Raw genomic sequence first — 17,731 nt, 5'->3', positions numbered from 1 at the left:
CTAGGGCCTTGGTGAGTTCTTCCCACTGATTTTCCTCCCATTCGGCCTTGGCGTGGGCAACAAGTTTCTTGTAAGCTCGCCTGCTTTGTTTTAGGCTATCCCCCCCAGACCCTCCTTAATTAGTCTGAGGAGTTCTGCTTTTGCCCTTCTACATGCTGGGTTATACCATGATGTTTTGCCTTGCCGCCCCTCTCTTGGCTTTCGTGAACTACAAGAGAGATGAGGGGCCGCAGCTTTTATAAGGTCCTCATGAGCCTTGTACAATTTGGCCTGGGAATCTTTGTTGTTTGCCTCGGTATCCAAGCTCCCCACAGTTTCCAAGATGGGAGTTATCCCATCATAGAGCATGGGGAGTTTGTTCTTGCTTGTAACCAAGTGCTCCCACCTGATTCTTCTCCTGCTATTATCCAGGAGAAGCGCAGGTTTGTTCCCTTCCGCATTAGTCGCGGGAGCTTGGGGACCAGGGTGGACAAGGTCAAGCTCAAGTGTATTGTGGTCACTATCGGTCCTTTCCGTCACCCTAAAGTCCTGGATTGTCGGCCACTTCACTATTTGGGCCAGGACATAATCCAGGCGGGACTCTCTTCCCAGTCTGTTATACGTGGTTTTACTGGGTATGTCAGATTTCATTCGCCCGTTGCAAGCTCTAATTCCGAACTTTAGGGTGAGGGCTGTGATTTGTAGTGCCAGTGGGGTCCAAGCCTTCGGGGGGGGGAGCTTCCACTAGGGGCACTGCCCATCTGGCCTCTTCTTCCGATGAGAACCCCTCCACAAGACCAGGGAGTGGCAAAATCCCCTCCCACCACATAGAATGAATCAGTCGGTAGTTCAGATATATAGTTCGAGAGTTCATCTATGGTCGGTGATTCCTTTGCAATACCCACTGGCCTAGAATAGATGTTAATAAGCACAAGTTTAGCTTGGTTAGGCCAGGATAATGAAACCACAAGGATGTCTTCGGAGTTGGCCGACAACCGTGATACCACGCAGCCCAGATGAGATGCAACCCAGGTCGTAAGCCCCCCTGACGGACAGCCTTTGCCTTCCCACCTAGCTGGAATGAAGAATGACATGTAGCCTTGGTGACCATAGTCCTCTCTGGCCCAGGTTTCCTGGAACATACATACGTCTCCAGTCTCGATATAATTTGCCCAGTCCGGGTCACCCAATTTGTTGGCCAGTCCAGCAACATTCCAGCAAATTAGCCTCAAGTGTTCAGGGGTGTCAGTTGCCGTGCCAGAAGGGTTGGAGGAGATGGTTTCAGACACTGTTTCAATCAGAAGTTCTGACGCATTACCAACAGTAGGGGCAGATGGCTCAGGAAGTCTACAGGAGCCATTATCCACAAGCACTGGCTCATTCAGTATTCCAGAAGCATTGTCAACACTGTGGGCAGTTGGATCAGAAAGTCCGCTGGTGCCATTATCCGGAGTTACTGGATCGTTCAATAGTCCAGGGGTTTTACCAACAGTCGGGGAAGATGGCTCAAAAAATCCGCAGGAGCCGTTATCCCGGGTCACTGGGTTGTGAGCGGAGAGTCAGTCAACCCCATCCAAGCCGTTCAAGCAATTAAAACGGTTGAAGTGGAAATAGGGTGTGTCCGGCAATTGAAGATTTGGGCGTTGTGCATAATCCTTGTGTCTGCGTCTACGTTCCACCCTTATCCATTCATCATGCGGTGGAGCATAGTGCATGCGAATAGGAGGGAAGAAGAAGGATACTGGAAGGGTCTGAATAGTGGAATCCAGTGAACGATTTACTCCTTCACAAATATGCAGAACAGTGCCCGGATCTTTAAAAGTTACCAAAATACAGTCCCCTATTATTGTTTTTCTGGTCTTCCCTAGCCAAGGGACCCTTCTAACCATAATAATCTCATTATTGAAATGTGATGGTAGGGGTCGGTTCCAATTTAGACATTTAATGACCTTTTTCTTTAGGGATTGGTAATCTTCATTTTCTCCTGTTCTTAGATGGGGGGCGCCTGCTAGCACCACCGTTAGACTATTAGCTTCTGGCGGCAGATCTGGTCTCCGTGGTCTTGGGGCTGGCCGACCCGGGGAGAATAGAAGGGCGCTGCCAACTTCTTGGTGGCCATCATTAGTCCCTGTCTGGGAGCTTTGAGGGGCAGAGTCTATTGATTGTGAAGGCCTATTGGTTGAGTTATTGCGCGGTGCCTGGACTGAAATAGCCATTAGTGGCTGCAGGGGGGAACAGTAGGCGCGCTCTGAGGGGGGACTTTATTGGCACCCTGTGAGGCTCCTATTTTAGGAGGGTTTCCTGCGGGGAGATAAGGTCCCACATTTTTGGATTGCTTACTAACTAGGGTGTTCAAGGTAGTAAGAGATGTCTCTAGTAAAGTGAGCCTAATCTCAACTTTTTTCAGGCTATCGCTAATGGGCTGCAGAAGGGAACGAAATAGGAATTCTATACTCCCTATAGATGTGAGAGGGGGGTTTGTATTAGATGTGTTGGGCACTGGATCGCTGTTAATAACAGCTATGTTGGAGCATGGGACCTTAGAGGGGACAGCGATAGGCGCAGTCTCATTATCCTTCCCAGATTGGAGTGCGTTTATATGTTTTTTTCCAAAATCTAGATGGGATAGTTTGGTTTTCCCCCACCCCCCCATTGACTTCCTACTGCGTTTGCTAGATGGAGGCCTATGCAACTCCACCACAACACTTTGTTTTGGCTTGCTCTTCTTATTTATATTCAAAGGGGGAGTTTGGGTAACCAGATTAACGGGGGTAACGCATGTCATGGGAGGAGTTGTGTCTATAATCTTTTCAGGCACCATACCAGGGGTGCTAGGAATTAAAAGGGGGAAATCCTCAAGAGTCGGGGGATTTAAGCTATTGGGGGGCGTACCTTCCTCTTGAGAGATAGGATACGGGATAATTTCTGTCAAGGGTCTACTCTTCATGGATTCAATGGAGCGCCGTCGCTCCGCCCTACGTCTCTCCAGGGAGTTTTCTTTGCCCCCATCTCCTTTGGCAGATTTAAAATAATTGTCCAGCGTCCCTGTATTGCTGCCCCCCTCCCTTGATGGAGTTTCACGTGGTGCCGGCGAGGGCATCACCTTAGTCAGAATGGAAGTTGGAAGAAAAAGGTAAGGGATATGGCCCAGCCCGGCCTCCTTTGGCCCCTGACGGCCACAGACGGTCCCGCCCTTGTCCCGGGCTTCTCCCGGCGCGCTCCCGCGAAGCGGAAGCTCTGATCACCTTTGTACACAGCTTCATCCTCTTAGAGGGCTGATAGGCGGGGGGCGTGGCCAGCGGGGAGAGCAGCCCAGGTGTAACTGGTTGGGCGCGCAGGGACTCCTGGCCGCTGGAGTCCCTGCCTCAAAGCTCGCAGCCCCGCTAGCACACTCGCCTGCCCCGCGCTCCACACGATTCCACAGAGCAGCTCCCACAGTCAGCAAAAAGCGCTGCGGGACCCGCGAAGCGGGTCCGGCGAGGCGCTACAGTTCTCCTTGCGTGCAGAGATGCACAGACTTCCAGCAGGGTGACAGGATCCGCGCTGAGGGCTTTACACTTGCCTTAAGGGTCCCAGAGAGTCGGTTGTTTGCTCCGCTTTTAGCCTCGTTGGTGGGGGGCGTGGCCAGCGGGGAGAGCAGCCCAGGTGTAACTGGTTGGGCGCGCAGGGACTCCTAGCCGCTGGAGTCCCTGCCTCAAAGCTCGCAGCCCCGCTACACACTCGCCTGCCCCGCGCTCCACACGATTCCACAGAGCAGCTCCCACAGTCAGCAAAAAGCGCTGCGGGACCCGCGAAGCGGGTCCGGCGAGGCGCTACAGTTCTCCTTGCGTGCAGAGATGCACAGACTTCCAGCAGGGTGACAGGATCCGCGCTGAGGGCTTTACACTTGCCTGAAGGGTCCCAGAGAGTCGGTTGTTTGCTCCGCTTTTGGCCTCGTTGGTGGGGGGCGTGGCCAGCGGGGAGAGCAGCCCTGGTGTAACTGGTTGGGCGCGCAGGGACTCCTGGCCGCTGGAGTCCCTGCCTCAAAGCTCGCAGCCCCGCTAGCACACTCGCCTGCCCGGCGCTCCACACGATTCCACAGAGCAGCTCCCACAGTCAGCAAAAAGCGCTGCGGGACCGGCGAAGCGGGTCCGGCGAGGCGCTACAGTTCTCCTTGCGTGCAGAGATGCACAGACTTCCAGCAGGGTGACAGGATCCGCGCTGAGGGCTTTACACTTGCCTGAAGGGTCCCAGAGAGTCGGTTGTTTGCTCCGCTTTTAGCCTCGTTGGTGGGGGGCGTGGCCAGCGGGGAGAGCAGCCCAGGTGTAACTGGTTGGGCGCGCAGGGACTCCTGGCCGCTGGAGTCCCTGCCTCAAAGCTCGCAGCCCCGCTAGCACACTCGCCTGCCCCGCGCTCCACACGATTCCACAGAGCAGCTCCCACAGTCAGCAAAAAGCGCTGCGGGACCCGCGAAGCGGGTCCGGCGAGGCGCTACAGTTCTCCTTGCGTGCAGAGATGCACAGACTTCCAGCAGGGTGACAGGGTCCCGCTGAGGGCTTTACACTTGCCTGAAGGGTCACAACTTACTGACTTTGCCAAGTAAAGTAAGTAAGTAAAAGATTTATAGAGCGCTCGAATGCCAGGGCGTCTTGGTGCTAAATGTAATCTGTAACGTGTACTGTTTGAGGGAGGGAGCTGTTTCGTTTCCCTATGAGGGGAATAGGCAGGTGTTGAGCATTTTCCTAAACAGGAGTCTGCTAGGTTGTAACCTAGTAGTAACCGGCAATTTGTTCCTGAGATTAGCTGCCTGATAGGAAAGGCTTCTGCCCCTCCCACCTGGCCTTTCGAATTTTGGGGACCTGAACTAGTCCATTGTTGGCAGATCTAAGGTTCTGCCACAGAGAGTACCATTGGAAAGGTTTCTGCATGTCCGATGATGCCCCACCATACAGTGCTTTATGCACCAGGCATAGAGCCTTGAATCCGATGCATTGATGGACCGGAAGCCAATGAAGCTCCCCGATGCTGCTGGAAATAGGGTAGTATTTGGGAATGTTAAGCAGCACCCACGCTGCAGCGTTCTGTAGAGACTGGTTGGCCCTTGTCCATGCCCAGGAAAAGCGAGTTGCATTAATCAATTCTTGCAAGAATGAATGCAACTACTACAGTTTTCCTGAGATCCTTGGAAATAAAAGGCAGAATCTTGGCCAGGGTCTTCAGTAAAAAGAAGCAATGCTTGTTGGTTTCAGCGTTCAAACCCCCAATGTCTATCCTCATTATGTCTCTTCATATTCATACACCTTCTATTCCTGTGTCCCCCAAGTGTCTCTGAAGAGCAAACCTTGTGGTCACTGCTTGGATCCCTGACAATGAGTGACGCGCCCTCTTCTTCCTGAACTTCCTGTTGCCTGACTGGTGGGTCGCTCTTAGAGGAAATGCTATATAAATATTTTTTAAGGCAGCACTTAAAGGGGACGTCCGGTAAATGCCGTCATGTAATGTGTCTGATACCATCAAACAAAAGGACATTGTGCAGCGCCTATTATTGAAGATGCAGGTGTGGGTAAAGTTGTTTTCTCTCTACACTGGATGCCCCTCCAAGGGTAAAGACACAGGTGCATCACTTGCTGCTGCACCAGTCCAAAAAGGGTCATTTTAGGTACCTCCAGAATCTCGTGAAGCCTGGAGCAGTAGGAGATCATGTGTTCTTTCCAGAAGAGAGAAAGCCCCACACTTGGTACCGTTTCAGGAGCGGCAGCTGTTTCAGGCGGAATTCCTGTGTTAGCTTTGGCTGCGCGTGTGTGTGTCTTCCTGCCTTATTATCACCTCCAGGGCAGCTGTTGTTTTGTTCTGTCAGGCTATGATAGTGGGGGAACGTGCTTTGCATTTTTCTATTGTTATTATTGGGGTCTTTTCAGGTCTATGGAGTTGTTTTCTTGGTGTGTCCAATGGAGGACAGTGCATACTAATCTAAACTTCTTCAGCCAGTGCCAGGGTGTCTAACGCAGTGTTTGTTGGGTCGACACACTCATGGCCTCTTGTGCATGGCCCTTGAGATCTTGCCAGCGGTCCTGGAGGACCTCAGACCCTCTCTGGCTCACACAGTGCATGATGGACAGGACTCCGCCAAGTGTGTGATTCATGCTGGCGCAGTGTCGAGACTGATTTGCATATGGCTGGGTCGAAACTGGAAAGGCGGGTGAGCAAACAAGCATTGGAAATGCAATAGGTCTCGCATTAGTAAAGTTTGAGCAATTGGTAAATGACACTTTTTTTATTTATGTGTTGGTTTTGAAAATAGCAAAAGTAATAGCTTTGTCAGTTACAATGTCAATAGTTTTAACTTTCGCAAATGTGACACCTATAGCATTTGTAATGCAATGTGTGTTGTCTTTACGTGACTTAGATGTATTGATATTGCAAATAACAATGGCTTTTAATTTTGTAAATAATTAATACTTAAATAACATTTATTGTAATTTATAAATGGCAATAGCTTAAACGTTTGTAATTTAATTTTGTGAAGATTATGTTCAGTGTATTTTATTGTGACGAAAATCCAAGAACATTGCATTTGCACCTGGTGGTGGATGTGGTGGTGGTGGGTGTGGTGGGTGTGGTGGTGGATGCGGTGGTGGTGCATGTGGTAGATGTGGTGGTGGTGGATGCGGTGGTGGTGCATGTGGTAGATGTGGTGGTGGTGGATGTGGCGGTGGATGTCATGGTGGATGTGGAGGTGATGGAGGATGTGGTGGATGTGGTGGTGGATGCGGTGGTGGTGGTGGATGCGGTGGTGGTGGTGGATGTGGTGGTGCATGTGGTGGATGTGGTGGTGGATGTCATGGTGGATGTGGAGGTGATGGTGGATGTGGTGGTGGATGCGGTGGTGGTGGTGGATGCGGTGGATGTGGTGGTGCATGTGGTGGATGTCATGGTGGATGTGGATGTGGAGGTGATGGTGGATGTGGTGGATGCGGTGGTGGTTGTGTTGGATGTGGATGTGGTGGATGTGGGTGTGGTGGGTGTGGTGGATGTGGCGGTGGATGTCATGGTGGATGTGGAGGTGATGGTGGATGTGGTGGTGATGGTGGATGTGGTGGTGGATTTGGTGGTGGATGCGGTGGTGGATGCGGTGGATGTGGTGGCGGTGGATGTGGTGGTGGATACAGTGGTGGTGGTGGATGCGGTGGTGGTGGTGGTGGATGGGGTGGTGGATGTGGCGGTGGATGTCATGGTGGATGTGGAGGTGATGGTGGATGTGGATGCGGTGGATGTGGTTGTGGTGGATGCGGTGGTGGTGGATGCGGTGGTGGTGGATGCGGTGGTGGTGGTGGTGGTGATGGTGGATGTGGTGATGTTCAGTGGGAATTTGCCGGACAATTTACATTAAGATGTTTTATACTTCATGGACATTTTCAGGGTTGTCTTTGCTTTGTTGTGAAAACTAAAGGGCAGACCGAAACGAAGATCTGAACCCATCTGCTCTTGAACAACCAACATAGTACCATGGCACTCGTGCACTGCAAGGCTTGCACCAAAATCTGCACAGAATGAGCAATGCAAACACATTTGCACCGATTGCTGCAGAAGCCCGTTTTGTGCAGCCATCCATCTGTGGGTTTTAACTGTTAATATGAAGAAATATGTGCTGAGGCACTGGCAGGAATCATTAATTTCAGCCACCTGGTGTAGTCACACATTTCCCCCAACTCAAAGTTAGGCCCTTAAAAGGTTGGGCAATGAGACTTAGCATCTCAGGGAAAAAGTTTTGAGTTCATACATTTAATTTATTCAGAACACATTTCATGTGAAAACTGAAGTGTTCGACCACTGGAGAAATGTACATTTGTAAGTATTTCCACCCTTATGCAAAAATCCGCCTAGTACATTTAACTGTGGTAAACATTTGAAACCCCAAAAAATGTAAGCTAGTCTTTGGTACTAGCTGATTCGACAGCCGCCCGGACACAACTAGGGGTGTGCAAACTTTCTATCTCACGAAGTTGCCACAATTGATGCAAGCACTACAATTAATAGGATTTAGGTAGACAAAATCACCATGTGAGTTCTTCAGGTGAAAGTTGGGACTTTCACATTTCTGAGTTGTTGGTTGTGAGGCGAAAAATACAGGCCAACAGCATTCTAAACAGTTTTAAAGATGTAAGAAAACTGGACAATTTTCAGCACCAACTAACACCATCCGTGGGAAATATAGGCAATGCGCTGGAAAAACTAAACTATGCTAGGGTGCAAATGCAGTTAAAGCAGAAAAGTCCACGAACTAGGGGTAGCCAAATAACTACTCAAAACGTTGTTGGTGGTGTTAAAAAAAATGTGCACTCCCCACACAGCAAACGTATTACACGCAGGGTTTAGCTGCAGATGTGTTTGCTACTGTTCAAACATTTGCGAAACTCGCCTAGAAAAAATGCTCTTTTCAGGTTTTTACTTTCAAATTGTTGCTCTTTACAGAGACATTTTGAGCGTGGGAATTTGCCGGACAATTTACATTAAGATGTTTTATACTTCATGGACATTTTCAGGGTTGTCTTTGCTTCGTTGTGAAAACTAAAGGGCAGACCGAAACGAAGATCTGAACCCATCTACCCTTGAACAACCAACATAGTACCATGGCACTCGTGCACTGCAAGGCTTGCACCAAAATCTGCACAGAATGATCAATGCAAACACATTTGCACCGATTGCTGCAGAAGCCCGTTTTGTGCAGCCATCCATCTGTGAAAATATTATATTTGCACTTAGAAGGTCGATGCAAAAAAAGCTCATGCAAAATTCACTGCACTTGTACAAAGTTTGCATAGTCTGGCCACACTCAGAAGTTTTTCGTTGTCCAGGCTGCAGTTACACGTGTGCTTACAAGCATCTTTCTGAGCGTGTACATGTGTGTTTGAGAGAGAAAAACAGAGCGAGAGAGAGAAAAACAGAGCGAGAGAGAGAGAGGGGCATAATATGAGAGAGAAACAGAGACAGTCATGAAGACAGATAGGCTGCGGAAAGAGTGACTGAAAGAAAAAGAGTAAAAGAAGGGGAACAGCAGAGAGAGTAATGAAAGCTGAGAGCAAAAAATGTGCATGCAAAAGGGAGAACGAGAGTGCCACGGAGGCTAAGAGTAAATGTGTGTGTGTTTGAGCGTGCGAGTGAGAGAATACAAGAGACGAGTGAAATGTAAATGCGGGGGCCTTTGAAGTGAAGCTTCACTTGTGTGTGAGAGGTGTGGGAGGAGTGCGGCTCGGCTGAGCCAGAGCGCACGCTGGGGGAAGCTTGTGGGGCGGAGCTGCTGGGGAACAGATGGCAGATGACTGAAGATTTGATGCTGTGCACGAGCATTTCACGGGCACAGCACCAAATCGCCAGCTAGTTAAACATCTGTTTAGGCCCCTTTATATCGAGCTCCCGCTCTCAATGCGCATGTGCGCATTGAGATAGGTCGCTCGACCTAAAAACGATGGATTTAGGCCCAGATCTCTGTACTGGGGTGAATGTATGACATTGGTCTGCATTCTGTCCATCAACTGTTGTTTTTGCAATTTTCACCCCGAGTGGGCTGGGTATACTCAGACGTGAGTCCCAGGCTCTCCACATCACTGGAGTCAAGCTATCCAGGCTGAAGACGGCTGATAGCCAGAAACCGGTCCTTGGATGCTTGATTCCGGTCCAGGAAGGACATGGCTTGGTAGTTCGGGCTGGACTGTTCCCTTGGGGCACAGGGTCAAGACAGATTTGCATATGTCTAGGTTCAAACTGGAATGACATGGTGAGCAAAAAACAATGGATTTAGGCCCAGATCTCTGTTCTGGGGTGAATGTATGACATTGTTCTGCATTCTGTCCACCAACTGCTCTTTTTTTGCACTGGCCCAGATGCTGCTGGCTGGGGGTTGGTGCCAGCTTTGTACTCGCCGCCATGCATGGGTGTTTTCCAAGGGGTTTTCTGGAGATGTACAAGTTTCTCATGGCTTTGCCCAGTGATGGCTCACATCTTATTCTTGAAAAGGCTGATTCTGCCCTGGAGCGTTTCAAGGACAGCAGTGCCACGGTGCCCTCCCTGGAGCTGTTGATTCCTGACAAGCAGTTCTTTCATCAGTTAAGGAAATTCAGGGCTGCTCCAGGGGGCTGGCATATGGACAGCAACAATTTCTACATCCGCTGCAGCAGGCACCTCAGTCTTTAGAGGCAGAGGATGAGGGTCTGACAAGCACCGTGCAGTCAGTCAGGGGCACCGGTGCCCCATCCCCTGTGGCAACAGCCTCTAAACTACTTTAGTTTGCCCTTAGCAGTACACACCCATACTATTGCAGACAGAATTCAGTATCCCTCCCAGGATGGTGAGCCATCATGTCTGACAAGTGCATATTGTTCAGCAGGGTTATGCCCTACCCTTTCTGTTTGTTCCATCACATCTTATCCCCCTCCACCATTCAATCAACTTTGAGAGGAGCACCCCTCACTCTGCTGCAGGAGGTGTGAGTCTTGCTCTCCAAAGGTGCTATGAGAGGGTAACCGACTCTGAAAGAGAGAGTTGTTAAAAAAAAAAAAGGGAAAAGGCCTGTTGTCTAAATTGGACCCAGAGGTGTTACCTGTGTTTCTGGGTTGGCCACAGTTCGGCATGTACCACCTCCAGACAGTGTTGAACCTCTTCACATCTTTGAGGTTCCCAATCAGCATCCCACCTGACTGCTTTGCAGAGATTGCTATTCATTGCGGCTAACCTGGGCACAGTGGCATTCGAGGTCTTCTCGCTGCCGCAGCAGGTCTGGGACGTTCGGGCTATGATTCTTAAGTTCCACCTTCGGTCCTGGTCTCAGTGAGAGCAGCTTTGAGGCTTCTTGGCCTCTTAGCATCCTGCATCCCTCTGGTCGACTACGCTAGGTGGCACATGCAGGTTCTGCAATGGAATTCAAATTTCAGTGGGACAAGCACAAAGGAAATCTGACGGATGCTATTCAGATTTCAGGAAGAACAGCTGAGGATCTGCAGTGGTGGCTGCTTAATGCAATTGGTTCAGTGGCAGGCCCCTCTCTCTTCCCCACCCAGAGTGATGGTGGTGATGAATGCATCACTACTGGGTTTGGTACATTATCTGGGAGACGTGAGGATCAAAGGACTCATCTTGCCAGAGGGAGTTTGACTCCATGCCAGTCTGCTGAAGAGGTGAGACATTCGCCTGGTGTTGACGGCCGACATGCAATTCATAAAGAGAAGTCTGGTGCAGGTTCTCGCGGACGACACCACTGCCATGTGGTACTGCAACAAGCAGAGTAGTGGGGAGACCTGGGTACTGCGTCAGTTGGCTCTTCGCTTCTGGAGTTGGCTGGATCGTCAGGGAATTTTCCTAATTGCGAACACCTGGTGGGAATCTGGAATGCCAGAGTGGACAAGATGAGTCTGCACATCTGGTGGATCACAAATACCAGCTACATACCATGGTGACGCAAAGCACTTTTAGACAGTGGGGAGAAACATGGCTAGAACTTTTTGACACCGTCAAGAGAATGCAGTGGAAAAGGTTTTGAACAATGGAGTTTCAGCAAATAAAATCGCTAGACAATTCATTTTGGCTGGAACGGAACACTGGACTCCTGTACACTTTCCCACTTCTGCTTCTTCTGCCCCTAGTTCCGAAGAAGAGCAGGAAAAACTGGAACCAGGTCATCCCAGTGGCTTCATATTGGTCCAGGAGATCCTGGTACCTAGAACTTATGAGCATATGCCCTCCGATCAGACCCCCCAGCCTGCGACACTTCGTGGATCCCCAGTTAGTGCTTGCAGTGCATCTGTGACTCTGCACATTCAAACAGAAATAGATTGTGAATATCTTCCAAAATTGTAATAATCTTTTTTAAAAGTGTAAACCGTACAACATCTGGGGAGAGCTTAATAAAATAAAATCCATCTAGGGCGGAAATGTGTTCATAAGGAGTTCTTTGACTTCTTTCTTGAAGGATGCAGTTGATGGGTTCATTCTGACTTCAAGGGGAAGGCGTTCCAAATTCTCTGTACAATCATGGAGAAAAATCAGTTGAAGATTTTCTTTTTGAGGAATTTCTGAAGTTTCAGAAGTAAGGTGTTGGAGCTTCTGGAGATCTGCGGCCAACAGAAAGTTCAAGCTTCAGAGTGATGGGCTTTGTGTGTCAAGCAAACAATTTTTAGCTGGATTCTTGCTTCGTAAGGGAGCCAGTTGAAGGATTTGAGATCCGGGGTGATGTGATAGTTTCTTTTTGAACCGGTGATGAGACTTGCAGCAGAGTTGAGTGAGGGCCCTAGAGGAGCCATTTTGGATCTGGGCAAGAGGGTTGCACTTCCAAAGTCCAACCTGGGATTCACTGGGGCTTGCACTGCAGACTTGAAATCTTTTGGGGGTAGGAAGGGTTTTAATTTTCTTACAATGTTCATTTGGAGGTTTGCTCCACTGATGTGCTTCTGCACGTTACAGTACTTGCTGGCAGTTAATCGCAGTGATCTCGCTAAATCGATAACTTGTGGAATGCAGTATGAATATTAGTTGTTTCAACTATTCTTGAATGACAGGTGACTGGTTGGGTGGGGCGATGAGGAGGAATTCATTTTTTTGAGTATTCAGTCTAGGGGGTTTGCATGGCCGCCAATTTTAAACTTTCTGTAGAATTATGTTGAGGGTTCTGATGTCTTCGGGGGAGGCGACTTTCAGGTATAATTGGGTGTCATCAGTGTGCATGTGGTAGTGGATGTTAGCTGAAGTGAAACTATCCGTTAGAGCAGAGGTCTTCAATCTGTGGGGCGCGACCCCCAGGGGGGTCGTGGAGTCCTGGGAAGGGGTTCGCAGATTCTTCCAGAGTGCAGTTCCTGGCCTCGGGCTGATCCAGGGTGCTCAAGGCGGAGGCCGCCTAATTCACACCGAGGTGTGAAAAACATCAAAGCCTCGTTAACAAGTAAAGGTCTTTTAAAGACCTGTGATAGTACTCTGGTGTGCCTTTGTGTGTGTCCAAGCTGTTTCAGCCAGGCTGACATACACGAGCTGGAGGGGGGTGGAGGAGGAGGCTGTAGCCCTTTGAGTTCAATGGACTTGTGGGTTTATTTTTACTTTTAACGTTTTATATAGCGCTAGTTTAACCCGTAGGTATCAGAGCGCTTTACAAATACACAGTAAACAGCAGAAGGACAGCAGAAGGACATTACAATCATATCATTGGTTCAAGTCCCACGAGCCCTCATACCTGGCGCCTGTGCAGGAGAAATGTGGCTGAGAGTCTGTTCTTCATGGTGAGATGTTTTCACAGTCGGCTGCCCCCCCCCCCCCCCCAAGCAGAGAGGCAAAGAGATGCCCTCCCATGAGAGAGTAAGACGAAGCAGAGAGATACTGACCCCCCATGAGAGAGGCACAGACAAGGTGGGTGAATGAATGATGGGTGGATGGATGGATGAAAGGGTGGACGGATGAAGAATGTATGGATGGATGGATGAAAGGGTCAATGGCTGTATGGATGGACGGATGGTAAGATGAAAGGGTGGACGGATGTGTGAAAAGGTGGGTGGATGAATGATGAGTGGATGGATGTAAAGATGAAAGGGTGGATGGATGAAGGATGGATGGATGTGTGAAAAGGTGGGTGGATGGAGGATGGATGGATGAAAGGGTGCATGGATGAATGATGGATGGATGTGTGAAAAGGTGGGTGGAAGAATGACGGGTGGATAGGTAAAGGATGGATGGATGTATGGATGGAAGGATGAAAAGGTGGATGGGTGAAGGATGTATGGATGGATAAAAGGTTGCATGGATGAATGATGGATGGATGTGTGAAAAGGTGGGGGATGAATGATGGATGGGTGGGTGGATGGATGTGAAAGGGTGGGTGGATGAATAAAATGATGGGTGGATGAAGGATGGATGTATGGATGAAAGGGTGGATGGATATATGGATGGAATAATGAAAGGGTGGATGGATGAAGGATGGATGTATGGATGAAAGGGTGGATGGATGAAGGATGGATATATGGATGGATGGATGGATAAAAGGTTGCATGGATGAATGATGGATGGATGTGTGAAAAGGTGGGTGGAAGAATGATGGGTGGATGGATGGACGGGTGGATAGGTAAAGGATGGATGTATGGATTGAAGGATGAAAGGGTGGATGGATGATGGATGTATGGATGGATAAAAGGTTGCATGGATGAATGATGGATGGATGTGTGAAAAGGTGGGGGATGAATGATGGATGAGTGGATGGATGGATGAAAGGGTGGGTGGATGAAGGATGGATGAAAGGGTGGATGGATATATGGATGGAATAATGAAAGGGAGGATGTATGTATGGATGGAAGGATGAAAGGGTGGATGGATGAAGGATGGATGTATGGGTGGATGGATAAAAGGTTGCATGGATGAATGATGGATCGATGTGTGAAAAGGTGGGTGGAAGAATGATGGATGGATGGATGGATGGATGGATGGACGGGTGGATAGGTAAAGGATGGATGTATGGATGGAAGGATGAAAGGGTGGATGGATGATGGATGTATGGATGGATAAAAGGTTGCATGGATGAAGGATGGATGGATGTGTGAAAAGGTGGGTGTGTGGATGGACGGGTGGATAGGTAAAGGATGGATGTATGGATGGAAGGATGAAAGGGTGGATGGATGAAGGATGGATGGATGTGTGGAAGTGTGGGTGGATGAATTATGGATGGATGGATGTGATGAGGTCTAACAGGCGCATTTATGGTTGTCGATAGTTGTTTATGATGAGGAGTACCAGTTTCTAGAATCTTTTGTCGGAAGGGGGTCCTTACGCCTAAAAAGGTTTTACAAGGGGGTCTCGGCATCAAAAAGTTTGAAGACCTCTGCGTTAGAGGGTCAATGGATAGATTAAAGAGAGTGGGCAAGAGGGAGAAGCTCTGTGGGACCCCTAATGTGACCGGAGAGGTCTGCAATAGTGAGGGATTAACCTTGCCCCTGAGTCCTGTTTTGGAGATAAGAGGTGAACCAGTTCAGGGCTGATCTGTCAAAAATAGGTCAAGGAGGACTAAAAGGCAAGATTTGTTCTAATCCAACATTTTTTGTGCATTGTTCACTATGTGTGTCATAAGCGATTCAATGCTGTGCCCTGGACGGAAGCCCGATTCAAATTGGCCTAATAGGCAGAATTGATTGATGTGGTTATAGAGTTGGATGTGAACACATTTTTCAAGGAGCTTCGCCAGGGTAGGAATATTGGAAATAGGTCGAAAGTTGTTTAAGTCAGTGTGATCTGCCTCCTTGTTTTTTTTAGGTTGGGGGAAACCTGACCGGCCTTTAGGCAGACGGGGATAGTTCTTGAAGGAGGGAGGTATTAACAATCATGATCCAAAGTGGAAGTATTGAAGAGATGGAGATGGAAGTATTCAAGGAGATGAGACCACGCAGGTGGTCTCATCCACTTGAAGAAATTGAGAGGTAGAGGATCATCAAAGTGGTTTGAGGGTTTAAGCCCTCCAAGAATCTTGTGAATGGTGTTTTCCTCAAAGGTTTTGAAGAAAGTTTAATTAGGTGTTGTTTTTGGGGGTGCGCCCTAGGGAGGCAAGAGGGAACAACAGCCCGGGCAGCGGAGAGGCTGACTTGAGGTAGGAGAGGACGTTGTTACAAAGCCATCTGAAGATCGTTTCTCATGCTTTCTGTCTTCTCAAGAAAGGAGGGAAATTCCTCGCATTTTGGTAGCGGACTGGATCCAGCAAGGGAAGGATTTGGGTACGCCATTCAACTGTACTTTAATGAGTTCAAATCGGTTTTTGGGTTGATTTCTAGCTTGATCCAGCAGGTTTCTGAAGACATTTGCTTTCGAACCACTAATGCTTTTATATTATCTGTTCCTCAATGATCTCAAGTAATTGATGTGTTCAAGGGACGGCGCTGAGCTCCACTATCGTTCAATTAGCCTCAGGTTGCGTCTTTCTTTATAGAGGCTACCGTTATACCAAGGTTTGGAGTCTTAGGTTGATGCTCTTTTTAGCTGTAATAGAGCGATCAAGTATAGAAAAGTTTCCATGGAGCGAGTGTAGTGATTTGTAAGATCATGGTCATCTGACCTCTCTCCAGGAGGAGGCAGGGTGTTGACTGAGGGAGGTCAATTCCTTGTGGTTGATGCTGTGCATGCTCCCTTTCCAGAGTTTGGGTTTCATTAGTTGAGCTTTAGTGATGAGTGAGGAATGTGATGCGGTCCAGTCACAGGGAAGGATAGATTCCAGTTGAATTGAATTGGCCTTCGCAAAGATAAGATGTAAGGTAGCTTCTTTGTTGTGTGTGGGGGGACTGTTGCAAAATTAAGTCGGGTTGAAGTCCGCAAGGAAGGTTTTAACGCTCTTAACTGTAAGATCATTCCAATTGGGGTTGAAGTCGCCTAGGAAGATTTGAGTACAATGTTGACCTGTGTTTTTTGCAATGGTTTTCATGATTTGTTCTATGAAAGCAAGATTGTCTCCTGGAGGGTGGTAGATTGTGTGTAGTTTGCATATAGGTCTGTTGTATGTGATATCGAGGCACAGGTATACGCAGGTGGATAGGATGGGGGATTGTGCATGTTTAACCGACAGGCTGATGCGCTGTATGCAAGTGATGCCTCCACCCGGACTACTGGGTCTATCCAATCTAGTGATGCCATTGTTAGGCGGGACTAGTATGTCAAGGATGGGAGCAGAGGAATCGTTGAGCCAAGTTTCCTTCAGGAGGTGGAAGCCAAGATCTTGTTCTCCAACTCCGATGCATGGGATGATGGGGAAGGAAAAGTCAAGTTAGAGGTATGGCGGGGGTTGGTCATGAATGAGAGTATTCGTCCTTCGGTTCCTCTTAGCCACTGATTGTTGGTCATCTCTCTTGTGGTGCGAATAAATCTATAAGTCTACATTGAGATCGCGCATGTTTTTTATAATCTCATTTAGTCTGAATTCTAGGAAGGTATGGGGAGGGTTGTCGGGTCTTGAAGCAGTGGGTAGGGGGGCGATTAAGTCAGTGGAGTTAGGGTGCTGATGGATTGAGGAGCAGGCGGAGGGGCGGATGGATTTGGATAGAGGTGGGATTGACGTTATGAGGTTGAGAGCTCGAGGGGTGGGTGAGTGGTAGTGCTAGGGATATGTCATTGGGTGAGATTGGGGGATCAGCAATCAGGGGAGACAGTAGTTGAGGCAAGTGGGTGGTCAGATGACTAGTCGGTGTGGGCAACTTGGCTATTGATGGTGGTGAATTAGTGATGCACGCAGAGTTAAGAAGATCTGGAGCGAAGGTGGATACGGAAATCGTTGCAATTTTCTTGATGAGAGGAAAATATTCCCCGAATAATCCTAGATGGCGATCTGAAGACTGGATGAAGATAATACCATTGTTGTAGATGGTGACTTCAACTCTGTACGCTGATGAGGAGGCGGCCGACCGTCTGGGACCATCAGGTGTTTTTCTGGATGGAGAGATCCAGAGCAGTGAGACCGGGGCTTCCCTCCATTGTGCTTGTCTGTTTGTATAAAAATGTAAAGTCCGTTATTATAGCTCCTTTATTAAAGCAAAAGTGGGGCTCGGAAACCAGTTTCTGGTTGAGATTCCAAGAGTCCGATTTAAGGACTTGGATTGCTTTTTGCTAGATTCGGAGGGTACTTAATATTATAAGTTTAGCTTCCCAATGTCTACAGCATGATGTTGGTTCTTCTTTGAGGGTGCGTAGATAGGGTGGCGGAGGAGGGTGGAGGATGTGGGCGGGAGGGGATGCAGGGTTGGTGCTAGGTCGTGTATCTGCGGATGTTCGACTG

The 17,731-nt window shown here is 48.7% G+C and overlaps 1 protein-coding gene across 1 annotated transcript in view; it reads left to right on the top strand.

Moving 5' to 3' along the window:
* The window catches only part of LOC147693446 (uncharacterized), a 436,409-nt gene that overhangs the window by 98,534 nt on the left and 320,144 nt on the right, over positions 1-17,731 (top strand). The gene's annotated exons all lie outside the window — the stretch shown is intronic.

This window comes from Lissotriton vulgaris, chromosome 8 (genome assembly GCF_964263255.1).
Source record: "Lissotriton vulgaris chromosome 8, aLisVul1.2, whole genome shotgun sequence".
Classification (NCBI taxonomy): Eukaryota; Metazoa; Chordata; class Amphibia; order Caudata; family Salamandridae; genus Lissotriton; species Lissotriton vulgaris.
The sequence above is the reverse complement of the archived record's forward strand: the minus strand, read 5'-3'. Positions and strand labels throughout refer to the sequence as shown.